Raw genomic sequence first — 22,243 nt, 5'->3', positions numbered from 1 at the left:
AATTCTTAACCCAAGGTACCACTGTAGTAAACGGTAAAATTAAACATCAGCAAATAATAATTAAGCAGTTCATACTTATCAACCACAATAAAGAATTACCAATCTATAAAAATAACAGCACAATGCATAAAATACCACAAAACCATGTAAAAGGATTTCAGGTTCAGAACAGATCTCCAGAACGAATTAAGTTCTTAACCTGAGGTACCACTGTGTTCTGCATTATGAAAGTGCTCCATTATCAGGCAGGAGTCCCTTTTCTCCAGCTATGACAGAATGGAAGCATTTCTAGCATTTGGGAAGCACTGCGGAAGGGAGACCACTCCCTTGATTCAGGATAATCAACTTCCCAGAAGTGAAATGCAAGGAGGAGGCGAGAGCTGCCCTGTGCGTTCCACGGAATCCCATGCAAATGTATGCAAATTTCTTCATATTAGAATCATTGTTTAGTTGTCATCCTCACATGGGGCACATGAAAGCCATATGACCTGATTTTGCACCTGCTGTTTAATTAAATTTACAAGGCAGACACACTCTCTACTCCTGGTGATATACAAATTCATTTTTTACTACCACCGCTTCTCATTTACAAGGTAGTTGACTGCTGTGTCTTCGCCATCGAGAGCTGCCCAACTGCTCTTTGTTAGAGAGAAGATTAAAAATGGAAAACTGGCCACAGTTTGGGCATAAGAAGTCGATGATATATTAAAAGTAATTTCCCTCTTCGCCTTAATGGGTGGTAGTGGAGAACGGGCAGGAGAGAAAGCTGTGAATATGGCAGCTAGGATTTCCCCATTCCATGCCAGAAGAAGCCTAAACATGCCCCTTTATTGTGCTGTCCGTAGTTTTGCAAAGACATGTTAGAACAAAAGAACATATCAGCAATATCAGGTAGTTTTCCTGCAGAAATTAGGTTTAGGAAGAGTAGTTCTCCCCACCACACACACAGGGAGAAATCAGAAATCAGAAATAATAATAATAATAATAATAATAATAATAATAATAATAATAATAATACTAATAGGTAAAGGGACCCCTGACCACGGCTCTGGGGTTGCGGCACTCATCTTGCTTTACTGGCCAAGGGAGCTGACGTGCAGCTTCCAGGTCATGCGGCCAGCATGACTAAGCCGCTTCTGGTGAACCAGAGCAGTGCATGGAAACGCCGTTTACCTTCCCACCAGAGTGGTACCTATTTATCTACTTGTGCTTTGATGTGCTTTCGAACCGCTAGGTTGGCAGGAGCAGGGACCGAGCAACAGGAGTTCACCCCCTCGTGGGGATTCGAACCGCCGACTTCTGATCAGCCAGTCCTAGGCTCTGTGGTTTAGACCACAGCGCCACCCGCATCAATAATAATAATAATAATAATAATAATAATAATAATAATATAAAAACACTTATTCAAGCCTAACTGGACACAGGGAGGAAGGGGAATGAGTGTGCCTGCATGCACATGGATGTTACAGGTGATGTGTAAATGGCTGCAGCATGTGCATGGCACTACAGCATTTTATCCAGTTTGCAAATGTGCCTGTGCCCCCCCCCCCCACTCAATTTGGCAACCCCTGCAATAGATAGTAAATGCATGACAATCATTCTACAAGACAAGAAAACCCTACAAGAAAATCCTACAAGACAAGAAAACCCCACAGTGGAAGGGAGTGGGGCAGTTGTGTCCCATCCTCCCATGAATCATAATCCTTAGATTCCCAGCTTTCATTTTTAAAAGTTTCTAACATTTGTAGAACCTGAGATACAAAGTAAAAGTCCTCATTTTTTGTGAGATATTTATTAGCTTGCTCCACTCTTTTAGTATTTCATTTCCCCCACTCCCTAATAAATCTTTCCTTGCTCTTCCAAAAAATTCCTGTGGACACCCATGCAACCAGTGTCTCTGCCCAGTAGCACTACTACTACTACTACTACTACTACTACTAATAATAATTTATCATTTATACACCGCCCATCTGAGGTATAAATGAAGACAATAACAACCAGTGCTTTTTTCTGGGGGGAATGCAGGGGTATGCGCACTCCTAAACATTTTGTGATTCTTTGTACTTTTGTCCATTTACTGTATTTATTTCTCCCGATTTGAACTATAAAGGGTGATTTTCTTGAGTCAAAATGAGAGTACCCCTAAACATTTTTTATAGAAAAAAAGCACTGATAATAACCAACTAAACAACCAACCATTTGTTGCATTCTCATGACACCCAAACCGACTGAGGCGCCTGCCTCACTCTGCCTAACAGTAGGACTGGCCCTTCATTGATAGCATGGATGCGTTTCCCCTTTCCCCTTATCAGAATGTTGCGCACCAAAATAAGCCAGGAGTTTTGTGCAAATATAGCTGCAATTTATTGAAGAGAACACCAATCCACGTTCCAGTTTAAAGCTTGTGACTCCATGTTCCATCTCGAATATCGACAACTCCAGGATAGCTTCCCATATTCCTAGGCATTTTGACAGACAATTTACAAGCGTGTTCTTCATTCTCCGAAGAGAAATGTAACTCTAATAGTATATAATGGAGGGAGAAAAAGTATGTTGTGGTTAAAAACAGGAAACCTAAAGAGTAATTTTATGCAATCGTCTAGAGGTGGCAGCACATGTTCATGTAAAGTCAGAAAATGTGAGCAAAAAGTTCCAAAGCGATGGTGATGTTGTGGCTCCTTTTTTTCCAGAGGGTTGTAAGTGCCCCTGCAAAGTCATAACAGAGATGAATTTGCTGACAAAATGGACAGATCATAGATTTTGTTCAAGAACTTTTATGTTCATGTCAAGACTTGTTCTGGTTGCCGACTCACGTTCCAAGGCTCCATTTGCCAACAATGAAAAAGGCCTGCATGTTTGCTTGCCTCAGCCAGGGCCTTGTGGTCACATTAATTATTGTCAGCATCCCCTGCCTCCCTCAGGTGACCCCATCAAGAGAGGAAGGTCACTTTGCCAACAGAGTAACTGGAAAGTGGTTTTGTTCGATATAATTCTCATTTTGCTTTATGTTCCTTCTACCCTGTTTTTCAATAATATGAGCCTCCTCAGGACAGCTAGCAATTGGAATTACCGTAAATCTGTAACAATAAAGAAAAAAATAACACAAGGAAGGGAACAGCAGGATAAAGGTGCAGCATAAAAAAGGGCTGGCCTGAGACATTTTGCCGCCTGAGGCGAAGGACATGATGTCACCCACATTTGAGATACAGAAGTTGGCAGTTGTATTTTATTTTGACGCTGCTGGTAATGGGACAACATCATTCTGAGGGCAACAGGTCAGCTTAGGGGCCACAGGCAGGCTCTCTTAAAACACCTTGCCACTCCTCTCTCTCTCTCTTGCACCATTCGATATCTGAGGTGGTGGCCTCACTCCGTCTAATGGTAGAGCCAGACCTGTATAATAAAGCAATACTGGCAGAGTCTAAAAGGGACTTTGCCTGCATGCCAAAAGAACGTCCGAGCAAACACCAGGTGGGCCTGCCTCGGAAGAACATTCCAGAGTCGGATCACCACAGTCTAGAAGGTAACTTGGATGTTTCTGGATAGATGTCTGAATGATCTGCAATTATCAGCAGAAGTTTCTGATTCCCAGTTTCCAAAGCAAAATCATGAAAAGCATTTTTCAACCTTAGAGGCTGAAAAATTGCAGAAACGTGCACCTGGCAAAGTGGACTTTAGTCATCACAAAGGTGATGCCATAATAAAATATGTTAGTTATTCAAGCGGCAAGCTACTTGAAATGTGTTAGTTGTTCAAATGGCAAGCATTTCCCTTGAAATGTTCGTAGCCCTGTAAGTAGCCCTAAACCAGGCATAGGAAAACTCCGGCCCGCCAGATGTTTGGGACTACAATTCCCAACATTCCTAACTAACAGGACCAGTGGTCAGGGATGATGGGAATTGTAGTCCCAAACATTTGGAGGGCCGGAGTTTGCCTATGCCTGCCCTAAACATTTTACTTCTTGAGTTTGCATGCCCACAGACTCTGCTTAATTAAAACCATGGGTTTTTTTAATGTTTGCCTCTGCTGGCTGTCGCCTTCAGCTTCTGCCCCTCCTCCAGTTTGAAATATGGGGAAGATAGCATTGACCTAGCTTAGAGGACTCCTTGAGAAAATGCATGTAAAGTGCTTTGAGCCAAGGCCTCAGTCGAAGTGGTGTGCTGGTGTTCTATAGAAGTGTAATTTCAACATGAAACAGCAACATTTTCTTCTTATTCTGCTTTTATGCTGAAAGACAAAACCAGTATGCCAGTTGTTTTGTTATTCAACCTGGATTCATGCATTTCCACACCCACCCTAAGCAATATGGGTTGAATAATTAGCGTATTCATCTGTGTGGTTCACCACAATTAACTGGTAACGCTGTGTTGTTCAGGCTGTGGCATAACACAAGCTCTCACGGCGAACCATTAGGGCAACAGGTTCAGCATGAGGACACATTCAACCTGGGTGGCCTAGAAAAGTGAAACCACATTAGTAATTAAATGATGGGGTGTGCCAGTCTTTAGGACTTTCCCCAAGTTTGCCCACCACCACTTAATCTTACTCACTGTAATTCCCCGACTTGCAGTCGACTTCCTAGGCCTGCGTCGTGACCTAGAAAATTGTGGATATTGAACCACTAATAACTTGGGCCAGAGAGGAAGGGAGGGGCTGAGGATCTCCAGCTCTGCACCCTTTTTCCTAGATGAAAATAGGGAAACCTTTGCTCATATACCACCAAGGATCACAACTTCAGCCCACTTGCTTGGCTATTTCACATCACTGAAGGCTAATCACTTCCTGTTGTATTTCTGTGTCCGTTAGCAATCAGTTAGCTTCTCCTGCACATGATCTGAAAGCCCAGAGACTGCTTGCTCTTTGGGTGAACAGCACAGTATATGTCATCAGCAATTCGAAACAAACTTCAAGAGCTGCAGAGTGTGAAGCGGCAAGCTGTGCACTAAAATTACATGGTGCTTTAATGTTTGTGCACACACATCCTGACCCAGGCTTGACAGGCAGCAGCTGCTGAAAGCCCCCTGCTTTCATTTGCATCTGGTCACCCTAGCCTATAGAGATTCGGCCGTAAGAAAATATGAGCATCCCTCTTGAGTCAGACCAAAGACCTTCTAGTCCAGAGCTCTGTTTCCACAGTGTCCAACCAGGTGCTCCTGGAAAGTCCATAGGCAAAATATAACCACAATAGCACTCTCCCTGTTGTTCCCTGTCAATTGAGATTCAACGGGGGGGCGGCCTCTGATTGCTGGAAGTAGTTGTATATGAAATGTAGGTGGGTTCCCATGAGGCAAGACACAGTGATAACAGCAAGAACCTTTACTGAACTAACAGAACTGGACAACAGGGGCAAAACAACTGCTTATTTTTGAAGGCCTGGGCCACTCCCACTCCCAACATGATTGGCTGTCTAAACTTCCAAGCTGTGAATCATGACTCAGAATTTAAGGGTCAATGGCAGAGGATGAAATCCTGAAATGTTCTGTGATTTGATATCATGTATCGAATCAAAACACAGGAGTTCAGAATCCTTAGTCACGACTCAAGCTCAGGCAAACACAGACCACTGAATACGTAACAGTATACCCACCATGGCTGCTTGATACCTTAGTTTTTTGTCAGGATAGTTCTTTTATTTTTCAGAAGAGGGGAGGTTGCAGGATGTTCCCTAACCTGGGGCTAGGCCCAAAGGTTGCCTTCCTACAAAGGTAGGAGTCTTCCTGTGATGGAAGAACTCCTTCCCCTGACGGAATGTCAGAGGAAGAAGGATGGATATGTTGACGTAGACCTGAGAGTAAATACCACTGAACTCAGTAGGACTTACTTCTGAGGAGATATGCCTCTGTAGGAATGTGATTCAGGTTATTAAAAACGCCCAGATTCTCTCACACAGTATCTGGCAAGCTCAGTCATCGTAATCAATGCACTGAGGTGGTCAGGACTCTTTCAAACATACAGCCTGAGGTGTGTGTTTATTGCCACAAGCAAATACATGAAACAGTGAAGCCACCATTCAGGACCAGCCAAGTGTCTAGGTGACTGGGCTGCCTGCCTATGCCACTGCAGAACCAGTATATAAAATTGGTAGCTTTACCACACTGAAGCCCAAAATTAATAAGACGTATTAGAAATTAGCAAGCTTATTGGACATAGGTTCAGAGGAAAGAGCTTGGTTCCTGTGAACTTTAGAGACACCCAGCTCCCTAATGTTCCAGCATGAATTCTAAGATTGGTCCAGAGCACCCACTTTACCCATGCTCCGAGGTCAAGCCAAAAGAGTCTGTAGTGAAGTGCTCTTGATGGCTGCTCTGCTGTCTCAGCAATTCTTGGAGAGGCTCAAGTGTAAGATAGCCTGAATCCAGTTCTTGATGTGGCATTTTATAGGTTCTCTGGGAATTTTGTTACATCGTGCATTGGGAACCTGTGGATCTCTAGATGTTGTACAACTCTCATTGGACTCAGGGTTGCTCATAGGTGGGCACAAATGTACTGGGCCCATGGCCAGCAGGATGCACAGATTCAGAGCTTCAATTTTTAAAGAAACAAGTTTCTAGTCTTCCTGGAAAAGAAGTCATAAATCAAAATGTGCTGGCCCTGCTGGCTGGAGTTGATGGTAGCCATAATCTAACACTATCTGGAAGGTCACAGGTTTTCCACCCCCTTCTTAGGTATTTAATGTCTCAAGGCTTTACGGATAAGAATCTAAAATATATAGATAGCCACGGTGAGAGAAAGAGGAACATCTTCTTTCTCCTGTGGATAGCCGTGCCTGTCCTGTGACCTCTAGTCCATCAATTATTTTTGCTGGCTATTCTTATTCTTCTCTTGGATCTTTAATGCTTTGGCATCAGAGAAACCCTTCCCCATTTTGTGGAAACTACCACAACAAAGTCAGAATAATTTATGCAAAGCAATATTGGCAAAATTTTCAAAATGTGCATAATTTATTCCAAGTCTAGGATTAGATTTTTCTTCATATATGTGCAGAGTGCAATCAGTCCTGATTATATGTACATTGGCATTCCATTCCTTAATTAGGGATTTGGTTTATATTGCAGTGCTAATTATGGTAAGGAGTAAAATGGACGCCAGCAATTTTTTCCCCCATTGGCAAATTCTGTGGGCCTATGTTTGAACTACTCATTGTGTATACATTTTATCGTTCTTTGTAGTGAAGAAGACCATATGTAGGGAGGTAAACAGATAGGACAATGAAACAATTAAAGCCAACCACAGGAATGGCCAAGCATGAAACACAAACGCAGCCGAAATCCAGAAATTCAGATGTTGTTATGATTCAGCTTGTCCCAAATAATAACACACACATTAACAAGGAACATTAAACAAAAATAGCAGTTGGGGACATTTTTTCATTCAAAGCAGAGAGAGGACAGAATATTTAAGCCCCCACTGGCACATACCAACAGATGAGGTGACAGACTACAGTATGAATTAGATATTGATCCCGCATATTTGGAAGAGAACATTAAGTGAATTAGGAACATCTCTGGGATTATGAGTCCATTGCTCTTACACTGGAGAGCTTCTCGCACAAGAAAAGGGTTTCACAGGAAACAGGCACATTTTCAGAATCTGTTCCTATTTTGATGCACATGAAAGTTGTCAAATTTACTTTGATTTTAAAAGCCTTATTTATTTTTTTTGGAAAAATCCACTCTTACTGTGATTTATAAAGCTTTTCCCCCCACACACACATCAAAACCCATTTATCTCAAGTAGCCCTATTAAGAACATGAACCGAAGTAAATGGGTAGCAAATCACAGCAATAAATATTAAACTAAGAGCTTGCTAAGGCTAGGTTAAGTTCTTGTACTATTTGTGGAATGAGACCCCTCCAGACACCTTAGTTTTTATTATAATGCAATCATAATGAATTGTGCTCATGATGACGTTGGGGTGGTTATATGCAATCCCACTTTCAATGCTGTTTGTGCCTGCAAAAGTTTCCAAGCAGACATCCTTTATCCTATCTAACCAGTGTATATCTCATTGCTTCCTGCTGAAATCCTGCAACTTTGCATTTCAGAAATCTTTCATTTATTGTCCCGTTTTTGTTGTGGAACGGGGCGAAAGCACCCCTCCAAGTGACAATATTGTTCTAACAATATTATGGTAACAATGAATGGTAAGTTGATAGCCCTGTATAAATCTATCACTAATGACATGTTGCAGATAGACCGAGAAACACAGACATGAAGGTGGGGAGGGACGCAACACCAGTCTACAGGGCCTTTTATTGAAACATCTTTGTTTCATTTTTTTAAAATAATATTTATTAAAGTTTTAAAAGTTACAGAAAGAAAAAAAAAAGAATTAGACATAACAAAACCATACAATACAATACAAAGAAAAAACTACTACATATACATAACAAAAATAAAACAAAAACAATTAAAAGAAAAAAACCCACATCCAATACTTTCAATGTTATTAACTTTCATTTACTTGTTTCAGCAACCTCCTCACACCTCCCTTTTTTGTATTCTAGTTCGGTTAGCTATTTCAACAAATCCTTTCCATCCTTCCCAATTTTTATCCTGATACAATGTAACTTTACCTTCCCTCCTTTCATCCCTTAACAATCTATTTTTACTTAGTCCTTTATAATACTTCTGCTAAAGCCACAGAACTTCATTCCAGCCTCCTTCTAACATTCCTTAATTTTACAATGTTTCTGTAAATAAACTTTAAATTTCTTCCAGAAACATCTTTGTTTCAATGTCCCGTTAAACTTCTTGAATCCTTAAATTGATGAATTTCTTGCTGGGGCTAAGATTGTGATGAATTTTTATTTATTTATTTTTAATGGGACTAAGATTCTAGGCCTATAAAAATAAGCTTGATAGTTTCTCAAGTACACCGAAAGGTCTCCAATCAAACTTTAATTATTTGATGAATGAATTAAGCCCACTGAAGCTTGCTGCCCTGCAAATAATCTCTAAATTAGGTGTGCACATAGCATGGTTTATTCTGTTGTCAGCAGTCTTGCAGAATTCATCTCCCAGTTTGCAGAATTTTAGACTGAACTTGCAGCCAACTATTATCATGGCCGGACAACGACCGATGGTTCCCTGAATCCTGACCCACGAACCCCTGGCATGTTCAGTCTGGAACATATAAAGCAATCATTCTGGAAGAATTAGGGCTGAAATAGATTTTCCACAACAAGCCCCGGCACTGTCCCCAGACAAAGACAGCAAATCTCCACTCCAGTCAAGAAACCATATCTTTTGGTGCCATCCAGGTACAACAATATCTTGCACTTCCTGCAACTTAAACTAAGCAGATCTTCTTTCTCCCACTCCCCAATTTCCCACCATAAAGCATACTATAGTGGAAGAGTAAGGACATTCAGACAAAGCAGTTTTGAAGCAACAGCAGGAATGTGTTTTCTCTTGCAGAAAACATTAAATTAAAAAAAACAGTGTATGAAAACAACAGGGGATTTCAGTTCATTTGAGATTTTGGTTTTAATGGAGCTTCCAGCTCAGACTATACACATTGGGGTTGCCAACTGATCGGGAACTGCTCTTGCGTCTGTCACAGCAGCTTGCTGAACAAAATTAATAAATCAATAAGAATTGGCAGGTGAAACTTATCGCAGCATGGAGGGAAACTTTTATCATTTGCTGGTGTCTCCACATGGCGCTGCTGCTAAACATGCAACTATAGTGGATGTTTAGCTGCCATTTTGTTATTTAGTATTGATATCCGACTCTTCTACAGTGAGCAAATGAGAGGAGTTTACAGAAGAGAAGAAACAGAAAAGTGAATATTAAGACTCTGGTCATCCAACTTGCCCATATACATGTTACGTATTAGGGGTGTGTATCACCTCTGTGTATACCCTGAATTCTGAGCCAGTTGGAGTGATTTGGGGAAATTTCTCACATATGTGAGTTGGATTGCACCATTAACAAGGTATCATGAGGCAGATCAGGATATTCCTAAGATTCTGTGTGGCTCTGGGGCTAAAGCTCTCAGAAAAAAAGACACAGTCTTTTTCTCCCTGAGAAACAAAATTAAGTTGGTTGGGGAACTGCCCAAAGCTGGGAGGGGGATATTTTGATTTGATGGATAGGTCTAGCTCTTAATCACAGTGATTTATTTCCCCAGGGTACTCCAATCCCAGTGGTTTGGGAAAGGGATTAAAAACTGTGTTTGTTTTTCATTTGGATCTATGCCTTGTATCCCGCAAAATCCATGGAGGGGGCCAAAATACTCTTGGAACAACAAGTTCCTTGCTGTGGGGTGGTATTTCCCCCACCCCAGTCTTTCCTGGGGATTTTTCTACCATCACCACGCACCAATTTTGGCAATTTTTTTTTTAAAGTTATAGACTTTCCCTTGGTTTTTAAGAAATCAGACTTTAAAGGTGCCCTGAAAAAAATGGTATATGTAATCCACTCTAGAAAGGCTACTGTGCCTGCAAATTTTATAGTCTTCTGCCAACAGGAGAACAAGTTACTGCCATTCTTTAATTTCCCATAAGAGTGAAGGGGGAACATAGAGCTTTGTTTCATGCAGAGCATCCTGGAACATGAATTGCAGGTTGAAATGGAGAGAGCACAGAAACAGATCAGGATGTTTAAAAATGCCCCGATACAAGGGAATATTGGGTTATTATGTGCACCTTTTTCATACTGAGAGAAACTCTTCTGTAAATGATGGAGAATATAAAGCTTATCAACACCAATTCAGTGTAATGTTTCCAAGTCTCTTCCTAGACCCCTGATTCCATGTTTTGTGGTACTTTTAACTGCAGGAGATCTAGCCAAGATTGTCCCAATTGCTCAGTCTCTCTTCACAGGATGGAGATGAGTAAGCAGTCATGTTAAATTCTGGTAGGCCAAACACTAGGTTTCCATTTTGCACTTCTTTTATAATGTATGCTTTGATGACCTTTTTGAATCATATGCAAAAGCAGTAAAATCCCAAGTGGGTGGGCAGAATGAAAAACAAAAGATGGGGTAGTTGAAATGAGAATAATATATATATTAAAAGTAAAATAATAACACTCCAAAAAACAGAACTGGAAATATAAGTTAGAGTTAGGTAGCGTGGCTTTTATTTGCATATTTTGTGACGGCATCGAAAGCTCAAATCATGCTTGTGTTCTTAAGTGCATCAGGAATATAGAGTAACAATTTATAAAGGAATGAAATAAAACATATCATGTGCATAAAGTACAAAAAAAAAATTCATCAGTTTGAACAACTTGCAATGAAACTGGAATGATCTCATCATTTAAGGTTTTATTACCATACTGCTGTGCTGAGGGAAATGAAAAAGCACTGGTATACATTTTAATTAAAGTGTAAAGTGTTAAAATTGATATTTTACTGGGTTCTTAGTCAGCACATCCAGGCATCTCTTCCATTCCAAAATGCAATTTTATTGATCCAGGACATTTGCTTTTTTAAACAAATTGTAAAACAGTCATTTGTTTAAAATTGGTTATTAGAGAAGAAAATTTGTGTGGGGAGGGGTTGTGTTGTTGTTTTTTGCTTGGAGGTGGTGGGCTTCTATTTAGCAGTGGTGGTGGGACGATCGTGGGAAGGCTCCTGCCGCCCAGGGGAGGCTCCAGGGCCGCCAGAGGCCTGGCGTAGGCCGCGTGAGGCGGCGGAGCCTCCCTGCGGCCTAAAAAGGCCGCCTGGGTGCCTCCGAGGCCCTGGGGGGTGACCAGGGACCCCCCCGCCACCATCCGCTGCACCCCGGGGTTGCCAGGCCTGGCGGGGGAAGGGTAAGGCCGCATTTAGTGTCGCTTCTCCCCCGCAGCCCACACGCCCCCGCAGGCACGTATCCTGAAATCCATTACCCCCCGCTATCCTTTGGGAACCCTGTTGCCGGGGGGGGGGAGGCCAAAGGCCCCAGGCTTACCTTTTGGGGTGAGGAAGTCCAGCAACGTCCTTCCCAAAGAAGCTCTGGAGCCAAGTGAGGATTACCAGGTAAGATCCTCCCTCTATTGTGTGGGCAGGTAATCCCTCCCCTACCTGGCCTGGTCTCCTTGGCAACGCTTCCCCCAGGTGGGATTGGACAACTGACTGAGGTAGGTGGAGACCTCCAGGTATCCCACCTGAGGGAAGGCAAAGCCAAGCCTATGCTGTCGGAGCCGCTCCAGATCTAGGGGCTGCGCGCGTCCACGCAAAGGGCGCCCCCCCCTTTTAAGCGGGGAGCGGTTATTGTGTTATTTGGCGATGCTAAGCAAATATTTTGCTATTGGTTATTAAATTTTATTGCGCATTTCCTAAGTATTCAGATGTTAGTGAAACCCTACGTAAGCAACACTCCTCTTTATGCGAGCTCTTAATTTTTGAAAACATTCGAAGTTGCCCATGCTAATTGTATAAATGGAATTGTACTATACAGTGGTGCCTTGCAAGACGAAAAGAATCCGTTCCGCGAGTCTCTTCGTCTTGCGGTTTTTTCATCTTGTGAAGCAAGCCCATTAGCGGCTTAGCGGATCAGCTGATAAGCGGCTTAGCGGATCAGCTGTTAAGCGGCTTAGCGGCTTAGCGGATCAGCTGATAAGCGGCTTAGCAGATCAGCTGTTAAGCGGTTTAGCGGCTTAGAAAAAGGGGGGGAAAGGGGAAAAAAACCCGCAGGAACTCGCAAGACATTTTCGTCTTGCGAAGCAAGCCCATAGGAAATTCGTTTTGCGAAGCACCTCCAAAACGGAAAACCCTTTCGTCTAGTGGGTTTTCCATCTTGCGAGGCATTCTTCTTGCGGGGCACCACTGTATACTCTCACTAACGGGGAGTGCCTGGTGCTGCCTGGGATATTTAAGAAACCTTTGTTTATGAATTTTAAATAGATAGTGTAATTTGTGGTTTTGGACCTTTCATGTCAAAAATGGGTGAAGTAAGGCCAAGTCATGTTTCAGTCCACCATCTTGTCTCAAAATGGCTCCTGGTATCCAAACATTTATGAAGGATGCCACCCTGACCTCATGCTGAGCTTGGCAAGGACTAACCTGATGAAGCAGTTGACAGGACTGTGGTTCTGAGCATCCCACTTCCTCCTAAAGGCTCCTCCCCAGGCAACTGTCTTCCCAACAGTCTCAAACTCCTTCGAGGAGAGGTTCTTTGTGCCTTTTGCTCTGCTACATGTTAACACCCTCCCCATTCTTGGAGACAGGGGAGGAGAGGAGAGGAAAACAGTGGAACTGGCAGCCTGAGGATCTGTCATATCCTCAGCCTCCTCCTCCTCCTGCTTCACCCTCATTCATACCTGTTTCCTACTCAGCCTTCATCCCATCTGCTCTCCTTTCTCTGACCTGTCTTCTATATCCTACCACCATTCTCCTGGCTCAGAGTCTTTCTTCTCTGATGCTTCTCTGGGAGCTTCCCCAGCTTCCTCCTCATCTAGCTCCTGACACTTTAGCTCAGCATTGTCTAAACTGACTGCCAGTTTCCGGCAGAGAGTCTCTCTCAGCCCTGCCTGAAGATGTTGGGGGTTGAAGCTGGCTCCTTCTACATTGCCATTATTATATACCCTCGTCCACCACATCAGAATGCTAAGGCACATTGTCACATTGTCCTCAAAAGGATTTTCATCAAAGCACAGCAGAAGTTGCCAGAGATCTTCCTTTTCACACAGGTTCAGCGGACAATGACAGTGGGCCTCAAAAAAGTGTTGGGAGGGATGTTTGTCCCGATCTTCTGTATGATTGCATTAATGATCATGGGAACATCTGGTGCACATATTCCAGGGACATATTTCAAACTTGGAATCTGACTCCACTTGAGGTCTGGCACCAATGAGGGTACACATCTCTGGAACGGGTGTTTTATAATGCATTTCATGAGCAGACAGTTTGGACTGAAAACACAAGAGGCTTAAACACTCCTCCGTTTTCACTTCTGACAGCGTTCTTTGTGAATCATTGTTCTCATCAAACAAAGCCTGGTTTGTGTACCTGAGACTCAACCGTGAGCGTCTCATCTGTGACCTTGTATACTGTATTGAGCCAAGTCACCCACTTCTTCGCTAATGTTATATATGGATGTCGCTAAGGTAGGGGAAGCAAGCTGCACACTAATGATCTCACACGGATTCTTAATGTTCCCAGCACTTGTGGTTAACATCTACGAAGTGTTAGAGGATTTGCCTGACAACAAGGTTGGAATCCATAGCTACTTGGCAAATATACATAAGGCAAGGGTATGTTGTCCAATGTTTCCTTTAGTAAGTTATTCTGTGCCTCTTGTTTGGTGTTAAGATGTGTGCTCAACCAAGAACAGACCTAAGATGTGATGATGTCACTGGTAGAAGGTTTACACTGAGAGGGACGGAAGGTGAGAGAACTTCCTAAGGAAAGGACTAGGTCTGGGCAATTCTGTCAATTTCAGTTTCTCCCAGTTCTCCATTTTCCAATATCAAGTTATCTGCATTTCTACATCAGTTATGTTTTTAAAAGTCCTCATGAATATTTGTCACCATTGACAGCAAGACACGTGTAAAGAATCTTAAGTGCATGGTTGTCTCAGAATGCTCTGATCTCAACATGCAATGTGCACAGCAAGTTCTCTTGGAAGAGAGGTTGCAGTGGTGCAGAAGCTCATTATTGGCATGCACAGCACATCTGAAATGTTTGGGGCTGTCCTACTGTTGGGGGAGTCGGTGTGTCACCATTATCATTGAATCAGTAGGTGGCACATACAAATCATGGCAATCTGAGTTGTCAAATGCCTCCACTCCTCATTTCATCCATGATGAAGATTGCCTGGAGTACAGATGACAGAAGGATGTAAGGACATAAATGAGCCCTACTGGATCAGGCCAAAGGCACACCTCGACCAGCATTCTGTTCTCATAGATGCCTATGAGAAGTCTGCAAGTAGGACGCAAGTGGTCCAACTGAAGAACTGTTTATGAAAGGCAAGGTTTAAGGAGGGAAAACCTGTACCATGCAGAGGGGTTTGGAAGACCTGTATATTGCATGGAGACACATTGCACCTGGCACATTGGGTCTCACCTGTAAATCTGGTGGAAGCCTGATGCATATGACAGCAGCAAGCGCTACCAGGAGATTTCTACAGCCTTTTAAATGCATCTGCGGGAAGCAGGGTTATTCTTTTGTTGTTTTGGTTTAATTATTCTATGAACTGCTCTGAGATCTTTTGCTGAAGGGTGGTATATGAATTTATTTATTTAATAATAATAATAATAATAATAATAATAATAATAATAATATAGCTCTGCACTTTTCTCCATGGCAGCCATTCCTTTATAGGAGTTGGAACAAAGGAGTGCACAGGAGCAAACTATTGAGATGTAGGAGCTCACTATACTCCTGTGCAAATGACTCCAGTCACAGAGCATTGGCTTTGTCCCACAGAACCACACCAGAATGACAAAGAACAAATCCAGATCTAATTTGAATAGCCCTGCCCTTCAGTATGCATAGCCCCTCCCCAGGGCTCTGTTGCATGAACTTGAAAGTGGTTTCCATTGCTATCCATGAACATGACTTTAGGAGTGGGCTTTCCTCTGGAGGAGTCGTGGGAGCCAACCCAACCCAAGGGGAAGCTCCGCTGATGGATTCTGAGCGACGGATTTTAGCTTCTGTTTCTGAATACAGCCCCGAAATGATCACAGTTGCTTTGGAAGAGTTGCAACTCAAGCTGGTGCTCATTTCCTTTGTTTGCCTTGGTGGACCGTGTGTATTCATGCAAATGAACTGTATGTAAACGCACACCTGACAGCGCATTGATGTGGAACCATTTTCAGTAGAGAGGGTTTTGGGGGAGGGGGGCAAGGAGAGAGAGAGAGAGAGAGAGAGAGAGAGAGAGAGAGAGATATATGAAACTGGTGAAATTCTGCCCGGCCTTATTTAGGAATTGATAGCTTTATGTTTTATTGGTGCAATGGGAACTGTCAGAATGGCCTGAGCAGAAAGCAGATGTTCGTTCTGCCTTTCTTGAGCAGAATCTTACATTGCCCTTCAGGCAAAGCAGGTGGCTGCTGCCGCCGCCCCGCCGCTTCTCTCCAGCACCATCTTTGCTGGAACTCTTTTTCTCTTTGCTTCGGAGCGGGCCCGTCTCACTCTCGCAGTCCCTCTCCGGGGACAGATATGATTAGCTCCAATAAGCTTGCCAAGACAACAGTTGCGGGGAAGGAAAATGGTGCCTGCCTCAAAAGTGCTTGACAGAAAGAAAGAAAGAAAGAAAGAAAGAAAGAAAGAAAGAAAGAAAAGGGGAAAGCCAGCAACTTTGTAAGCAGCTACCCTCCAAAGAGAGCAAAGTCGTTAGGGAGGAAAAACTGTTTGGGGAAGCTTGGCTGTAATATCGCAGGTGCATAGGCTGGGCGGATGCCAGGTCATGCGAAAGCCGTAGGTTGTGCATTAACATTTGTCAGGCTTGAGAAAGTTTTCCAAGAAAGAAAGAAAGAAAGAAAGAAAGAGAAAGAACAGAGCCATCCCCCCTCAAATCTGACAGTGTAATTCTCAGGTGGCGAGAGTGCTTCATATTGCAAAGTTAAAACCTTTGCCTTTTCTAATTTTCCCAGGAGTAAATTCCATCCCCCCCCCCCCAGGTCTGCCTGGGAACGCACCCAGCAGGTATATCCAGCTAGCAATCATGACAGCAGGAGTAAATGAAACCAATGTTTATAAGCTCAGCAAAGCTGGCAATATAGACACCAGCTGAGTGGCTCTGGGGACCGTGTTTTGCAGTTGGGGTGCCATTGCTTAAAAGGCTCTAAATCTCCTCATCTCTAATGTGGCACCTGAAGCAGGGCCTCTCATGTGAATCATAAAGACCGGGCAGGTAAATAGGGAAGCAGGGGCAATGGGGGGGGGGGGGCAGCAGGTTCCTCAAGAGTCCAGTTCCTGTTTTAATAAGACAGTGGAGGGGGACTGCAATTGATAGGCAGGCCAAATCATTATCTCCCCCCAGTGACTAAGTTTGACAAGTGGGCAGGTGATCCATTTCTACCACCGCATGCTTTGAAACCAAGCCACGCAAGCAAAGGCACAGTCCAAAGCTTCAGCAATCACAGATGATCGTTGGGTCTTGCACAGCGTTGTACATGGGGCTTCAGAAGCTCAAAAAACCAGCTGATCCTTGGGACTTCCAACGCAAGGTGCACAATGGTTTGAACAGGGCTTTGCAGGTATCGCTGATCAGCTGACGCCTCTTGGCTCAGCCATAATGTTACCTGTCTCCACACCTTGCATTATCTACATCAGGGGTCAGCAACCTTTTTCAGTCATGGGCTGGTCCACCATCCCTCAGACCATGTGGTGGCCAGAGTATATAGTGGGGGGGGGGAGGAACGAATTCCTATGCCCCACAAATAACCCAGAGATGCGTTTTAAATAAAAGCACACATTCCACTCATGTAAAAACACCAGGCAGGCCCCCCAAATAACCCAGAGATGCATTTTAAATAAAAGGACACATTCTACTCATATAAAAACACACTGATTTGCGTACCTTCCATGGGCCAGATTGAGAAGGCAATTGGGCCGCATCTGGCCCATGGGCCTTAGGTTGCCTACCCATGATCTACATCATCAGGTGTAGTAAAAGATGGGTGTGGCTGGCTGGTGAGCCAGAGCTTCCCACCACTGCCATCAGGCATACACCTTGAGTCCACCCAACAGTGGTCATGGATGGACTGATTTCTCCCATGAATTTGTCTTTTCCTTTCTTGAACCCAGTTTTATGGGCCTTCTCCAATCCTCCACCCTCCAGATGTTTTGGACTACTACTAGTATCGCCCCCGACCATTGGCCAGGTTGGCTGGTGCTGATAGGCATTATAGTCCAAAACATCAGGAGGGCACCAGGTTGGAGAAGTTATACTCTTGTAGCCTTAGGGACCACAATTTCATGGACTGAATGTGTCTCATGGCATTCTACTGCTTGGGAGCCAGTGTGGTGTTGATTAGCTTTGGAAGTGGGAAGATCCAGGTTCCGATTCCTGCTCAGCCATGAAGTTCATATTGCACTTATTTCTCAGTCTTGCCTACCTGACTGCAACACAGTCAGATGAGCAGGGTACAAATAAATTATTATTATTATTATTATTAGGAGAAAATGATGGAGAATTATGAGCTCCTTGGAGGAAAATGTGTGTGTAGGGCGGTGGTGGTGGGGATAATATAAAAGAAATAAATTCTGGCGACAAACACTTCCTGGAGGAGAGATTTTGTGGAAACCATTTGTAAAGTGCTCTGAAGCTGGCTGAGCTTTTGGAAGGAGAGAGAGGTACAAATGATAGTATTAGAACGATATAAGGGATTGATTCCCACTTATTGATTATCCACTATGTTAAAGAGGTACGTCCTTTTGTCACCCTCACGTTAACCGTGATGCCTGCTAATTTCATCAAGTGACTGCGGTTTGTATTATCAGCGATTTTGGAATGGCTGCTTTGTTTTTAATAGTTGTTTTATTCGCTGCTTTATTGATTTCATGTTTGATTGCAATTGTGATTTTTAATCTGCTTTATGTTGCACAGTGCCCAGAAGATGATTGCTGCTGGATGGCAGGTAAAGAGAATGAAGGAATGAATCAAACTGTATTGGGTTTCTTCCCACGTTGTGACTGATATCTGCGTTCCTTTGCGCATACTGTAATGAAGGGGTAGGAGGAAGTTGGCCTGGCATCGTCTGATAGATCTCTGAGCAATTTGCTGTAGAACAACAATGATTCAGTCTCCCAATTTTTTTAACAATAACACCAACAAAAAAAGCACCCCCTTTTCTAAATTAGATGGCTGAGATTAAGAAAGCTTGTTTTGCAAGATGATGGGGAGACTTGGAGTGGATTTGTGTGTAACAGGACTAGGAGCTCAAAGAAATTCCTAGAATGACCATGTCTTGAATTTCCTCAAGTAGGAATGGACCTCTTTATTGAGTGTGGAGACGTAAAGAGGTTCCTCATTGATGACACCTGGGTGGGCTACCCAGAGTCAACACCCACCCTTATCACTGGCGATAGGCCCAAGAGACCCTTGTCTCCACCATTGCGCACTACCTGGGGACCTCAGCATTGGACTGAGCTGGCTTAACAATAGGCATGATGTGTATTTTATGTGTTTTTTAATAAATTTAATAGAGTGAAAGATTATGAGTCATGGGGGCATGGAGAATGTGTGTACAGTGGTACCTCGGGTTACATACGCTTCAGGTTACATACGCTTCAGGTTACAGACTCCGCTAACCCAGAAATAGTACCTTGGGTAAGAACTTTGCTTCAGGATGAGAACAGAAATCGTGCTCCAGTGGCGCAGCGGCAGCGGGAGGCCCCATTAGCTAAAGCAGTGCTTCAGGTTAAGAACAGTTTCAGGTTAAGAACGGACCTCCGGAACAAATTAAGTTCTTAACCAGAGGTACCATTGTATAACCTTAACAGTGCTTAGCTTGGTTCTTGGTTTTCTGGAGTTGATATTTGCTTAATGTTGTTAATATTGTTTTATAGATTATAAATACCATATTAGTTAATCATCTAATATGACTTTTTCTGTAAGTCTGATGTTTAGCTTCTTTTTAAATTAATTATTTTATATGATCTACTACGCTCTACTTGTGATGTTCTATTATGCTGTATCAGAATACTGTTGTTTATTGTTTGTAAGCCGCTTTGGGATTCATTGGAATCATAGACTCCTAGAAGAGACCCTGAGAATCATCTAGTCCAAACCCCTGCAATGAAGGAATAGGCAGCTGTCCCATACAGGGATCGAACCTGCAACCCTGGCGTTATCACCACCATGCTCTAACCAGCTGAGCTATTCAGGTGTCAAAATCATCAGCATAGAAATACAACCAATCATGTGTTCAGAGCTACCCTTTCCCTGGAATGGTACATTGATCCCTATTTACACTACTATTTTGTATATGACATCTGTGGATCTTGGGGTTTTAGGAAAACAACAACAACAACCAAGAAAGCTGAAATAAATCCAGCAAGGCTGAAGTTTTCCCACTCCTGCCACAATGCATCTGAAGATGCCATTTCTCAAGCATATTTCCTCACCATGAGTAGGCTAGAGAGAAATCACCCCACAGAGTGTATCCACTATATGTGTATGTAGTGCAGTATCCACTGTAACTGATGACCTCTCTCATACTTTGAGCTTAATTCATATCACACTTGCCCCAAAAGTTGGCTCCCAAGCACCCACTCCCAATGGAAAACATAATTACACCCAGTGTATTAGGGAAGTGGATTGTTCTTGTTTTCACAAAGTACTCAGTGTGCGAAAAGCCATTCTTCCTTGGAGAAAACGACAACCAGCAGCTTCTTGGGCCTGTGCTCAGCCTGACATTTATAAGATAGAAAGAGAAAAGCAATTGGGGTTTACACGTTTTGAGTTGCAAGTGATTTATCATTATTTGTTTGCCCGGCAAAGAATTCCAGTTGAAAGGCTCCATTCAGAAGGCAAGCCAACAGCAAATGGTGAATTCATGCTGGAAGGTCACGAGTTTCAAATATTCTAGATCAGTAGCGATAGATGATGGAATTTGCTGGATTAATACCAGCTTCGGAATTGCTTCAAGCTCAGGCTTCTGACTCAGATCATCGGCACACAAACTCCAAAGAAAAACAGCGCAGCTGAATATAAGTTGTAAATGTTATTTCCTTTGGAACTTGTTTAGTTATACCATAGCAACTTTGTGCTAGCATTTCTTGGGAAAATAACATTCTCAGCTTCTGTGTTGGGGAACTATTCTCTGCTGTATCCTTGTATGCCTACTTACAAAACCTTAATCATGAGTAAGTCATACAGAAAGCAAAGGTCATCCCTTAATAAAAACAGCAACAACATTTCAAATCATGGGAAGGGTTTTCTCTCTCCGCCCCCCCCCATTGCCACTTCATCTTTTCAAGAAGCAAAAATGAATTCAGCTTATTCATCTGGAGAATATTTAAACCAGGATACATTTCCAGGGTAATGGATTGCTACATTTAAAAAGATGTACAAATCGCAAGAACCATTATTCTCCTTAATATATAAGGACTTTTGTCTTGCTTTTTTTCAGTTGTGATTAAGGGTTTGCCCACATTTCTGCTTGCCCAATGCCTCATGGTTTTCTGCTTGTCTTAGGCATGGGACTGAGCGGTTTCACCTTTACCCTATTGCGTGGACAGGCGGAGTCCCCCAGACCTGGGCGCCCCCCCCCCCCGTCATGTGGAATAATGACTCAAGACAACATGCTATGGGATTAAATTGGCTACAACTTTATTATATTTCAGATGTGGGTAGACCTTGGCTCAGGCATTGGGCGTTTATCCCTCCCCAGTCCCCAGCCTAGGGAACATCAGGGTTATCCAGTGTGTGTGGGGGGATGGGCTGGCTCTGGAGAACATATGTTCAAGCAGAGATAGCCGCCCCCGTTATGCAGGGGAGAGCAATGACGACCTCTCGCTTACGGTCAAAGCCTCACTTCAGAAACCCCTTTAACGGGGAACCCTGGTATCGCCGCTGCAAAGAGGGAGATAGACTAAAGGATTCCGCCCAAGGCCTGATACCGCCAAAATTGTGACGTTTTGCTACGGGAAAGGCAAAACCTGCCAATGCAGGGGAATTCCTTTCCGGCCGTTTAACAGTGACCTTGACGTAGCAGCGCCCACATACCTGTGAAGAAAAGTTAACCTGCAAAATAAGATTTAACTGAGGGTGGGTAGGGTGGGAGAAGCTCTGGAGCCAAGTGAGGATTCCCAGATAAGATCCTCCCTCTATTGTGTGGGCAGGTAATCCCTCCCCTACCTGGCCTGGTCTCCTTGGCAATGCTTCCCTCAGGCGGGATTGGACAACTGGCTGAGGTAGGCGGAGACCTCTAGGTATCCCACCTGGGGGAAGGCAAAGCCAAGCCTGTTGATGGAGCCGCTCCAGATCCAGGGGCTGCGCACATCCACGCAAAGGGCGCCCCCCGTTTTATGCAGGGAGCGGTCATTGCTTTCTCTCAGAAAAACCTACTTGTTGGTGCTAAATTTAGCGCTAAATTAGGCATAGGATCAAAGACAAAGTCCCCTTAAAAGCATCAAGGTTCAAGTTAGCTTATATGACTAACTAGTTCCATTGGTATTAGGTATTATTATTATTTTCAGTTTATGAGTCACTTGCAACATAATGACTCTTCAGTTTTAAAATCATAAAGCATGAAAATGAAATCAGAAAAAAGAACAGCAATTACAGTTGGTGCTTCCCAAAACAATATGCAAACCAAAACACAGACATCCTTTGAAATGTGTATTTCTTCAAATTTTG

General features: G+C 43.3%; 1 long non-coding RNA gene across 1 annotated transcript in view; it reads right to left on the bottom strand.

Moving 5' to 3' along the window:
- Positions 1 to 2,421: 2,421 nt before the first annotated feature.
- Positions 2,422 to 22,243, bottom strand: part of LOC307212751 — a 144,868-nt gene continuing 125,046 nt past the window's right edge. Inside the window, exon 3 of the long non-coding RNA XR_013837172.1 lies at positions 2,422 to 3,077. This is a non-coding gene — a long non-coding RNA (uncharacterized lncRNA). The remainder of the gene's footprint in view (positions 3,078 to 22,243) is intronic.

This window comes from Podarcis cretensis (assembly GCF_951804945.1).
Source record: "Podarcis cretensis genome assembly, chromosome: 3".
Lineage (NCBI taxonomy): Eukaryota > Metazoa > Chordata > Lepidosauria > Squamata > Lacertidae > Podarcis > Podarcis cretensis.
The sequence above is the reverse complement of the archived record's forward strand: the minus strand, read 5'-3'. Positions and strand labels throughout refer to the sequence as shown.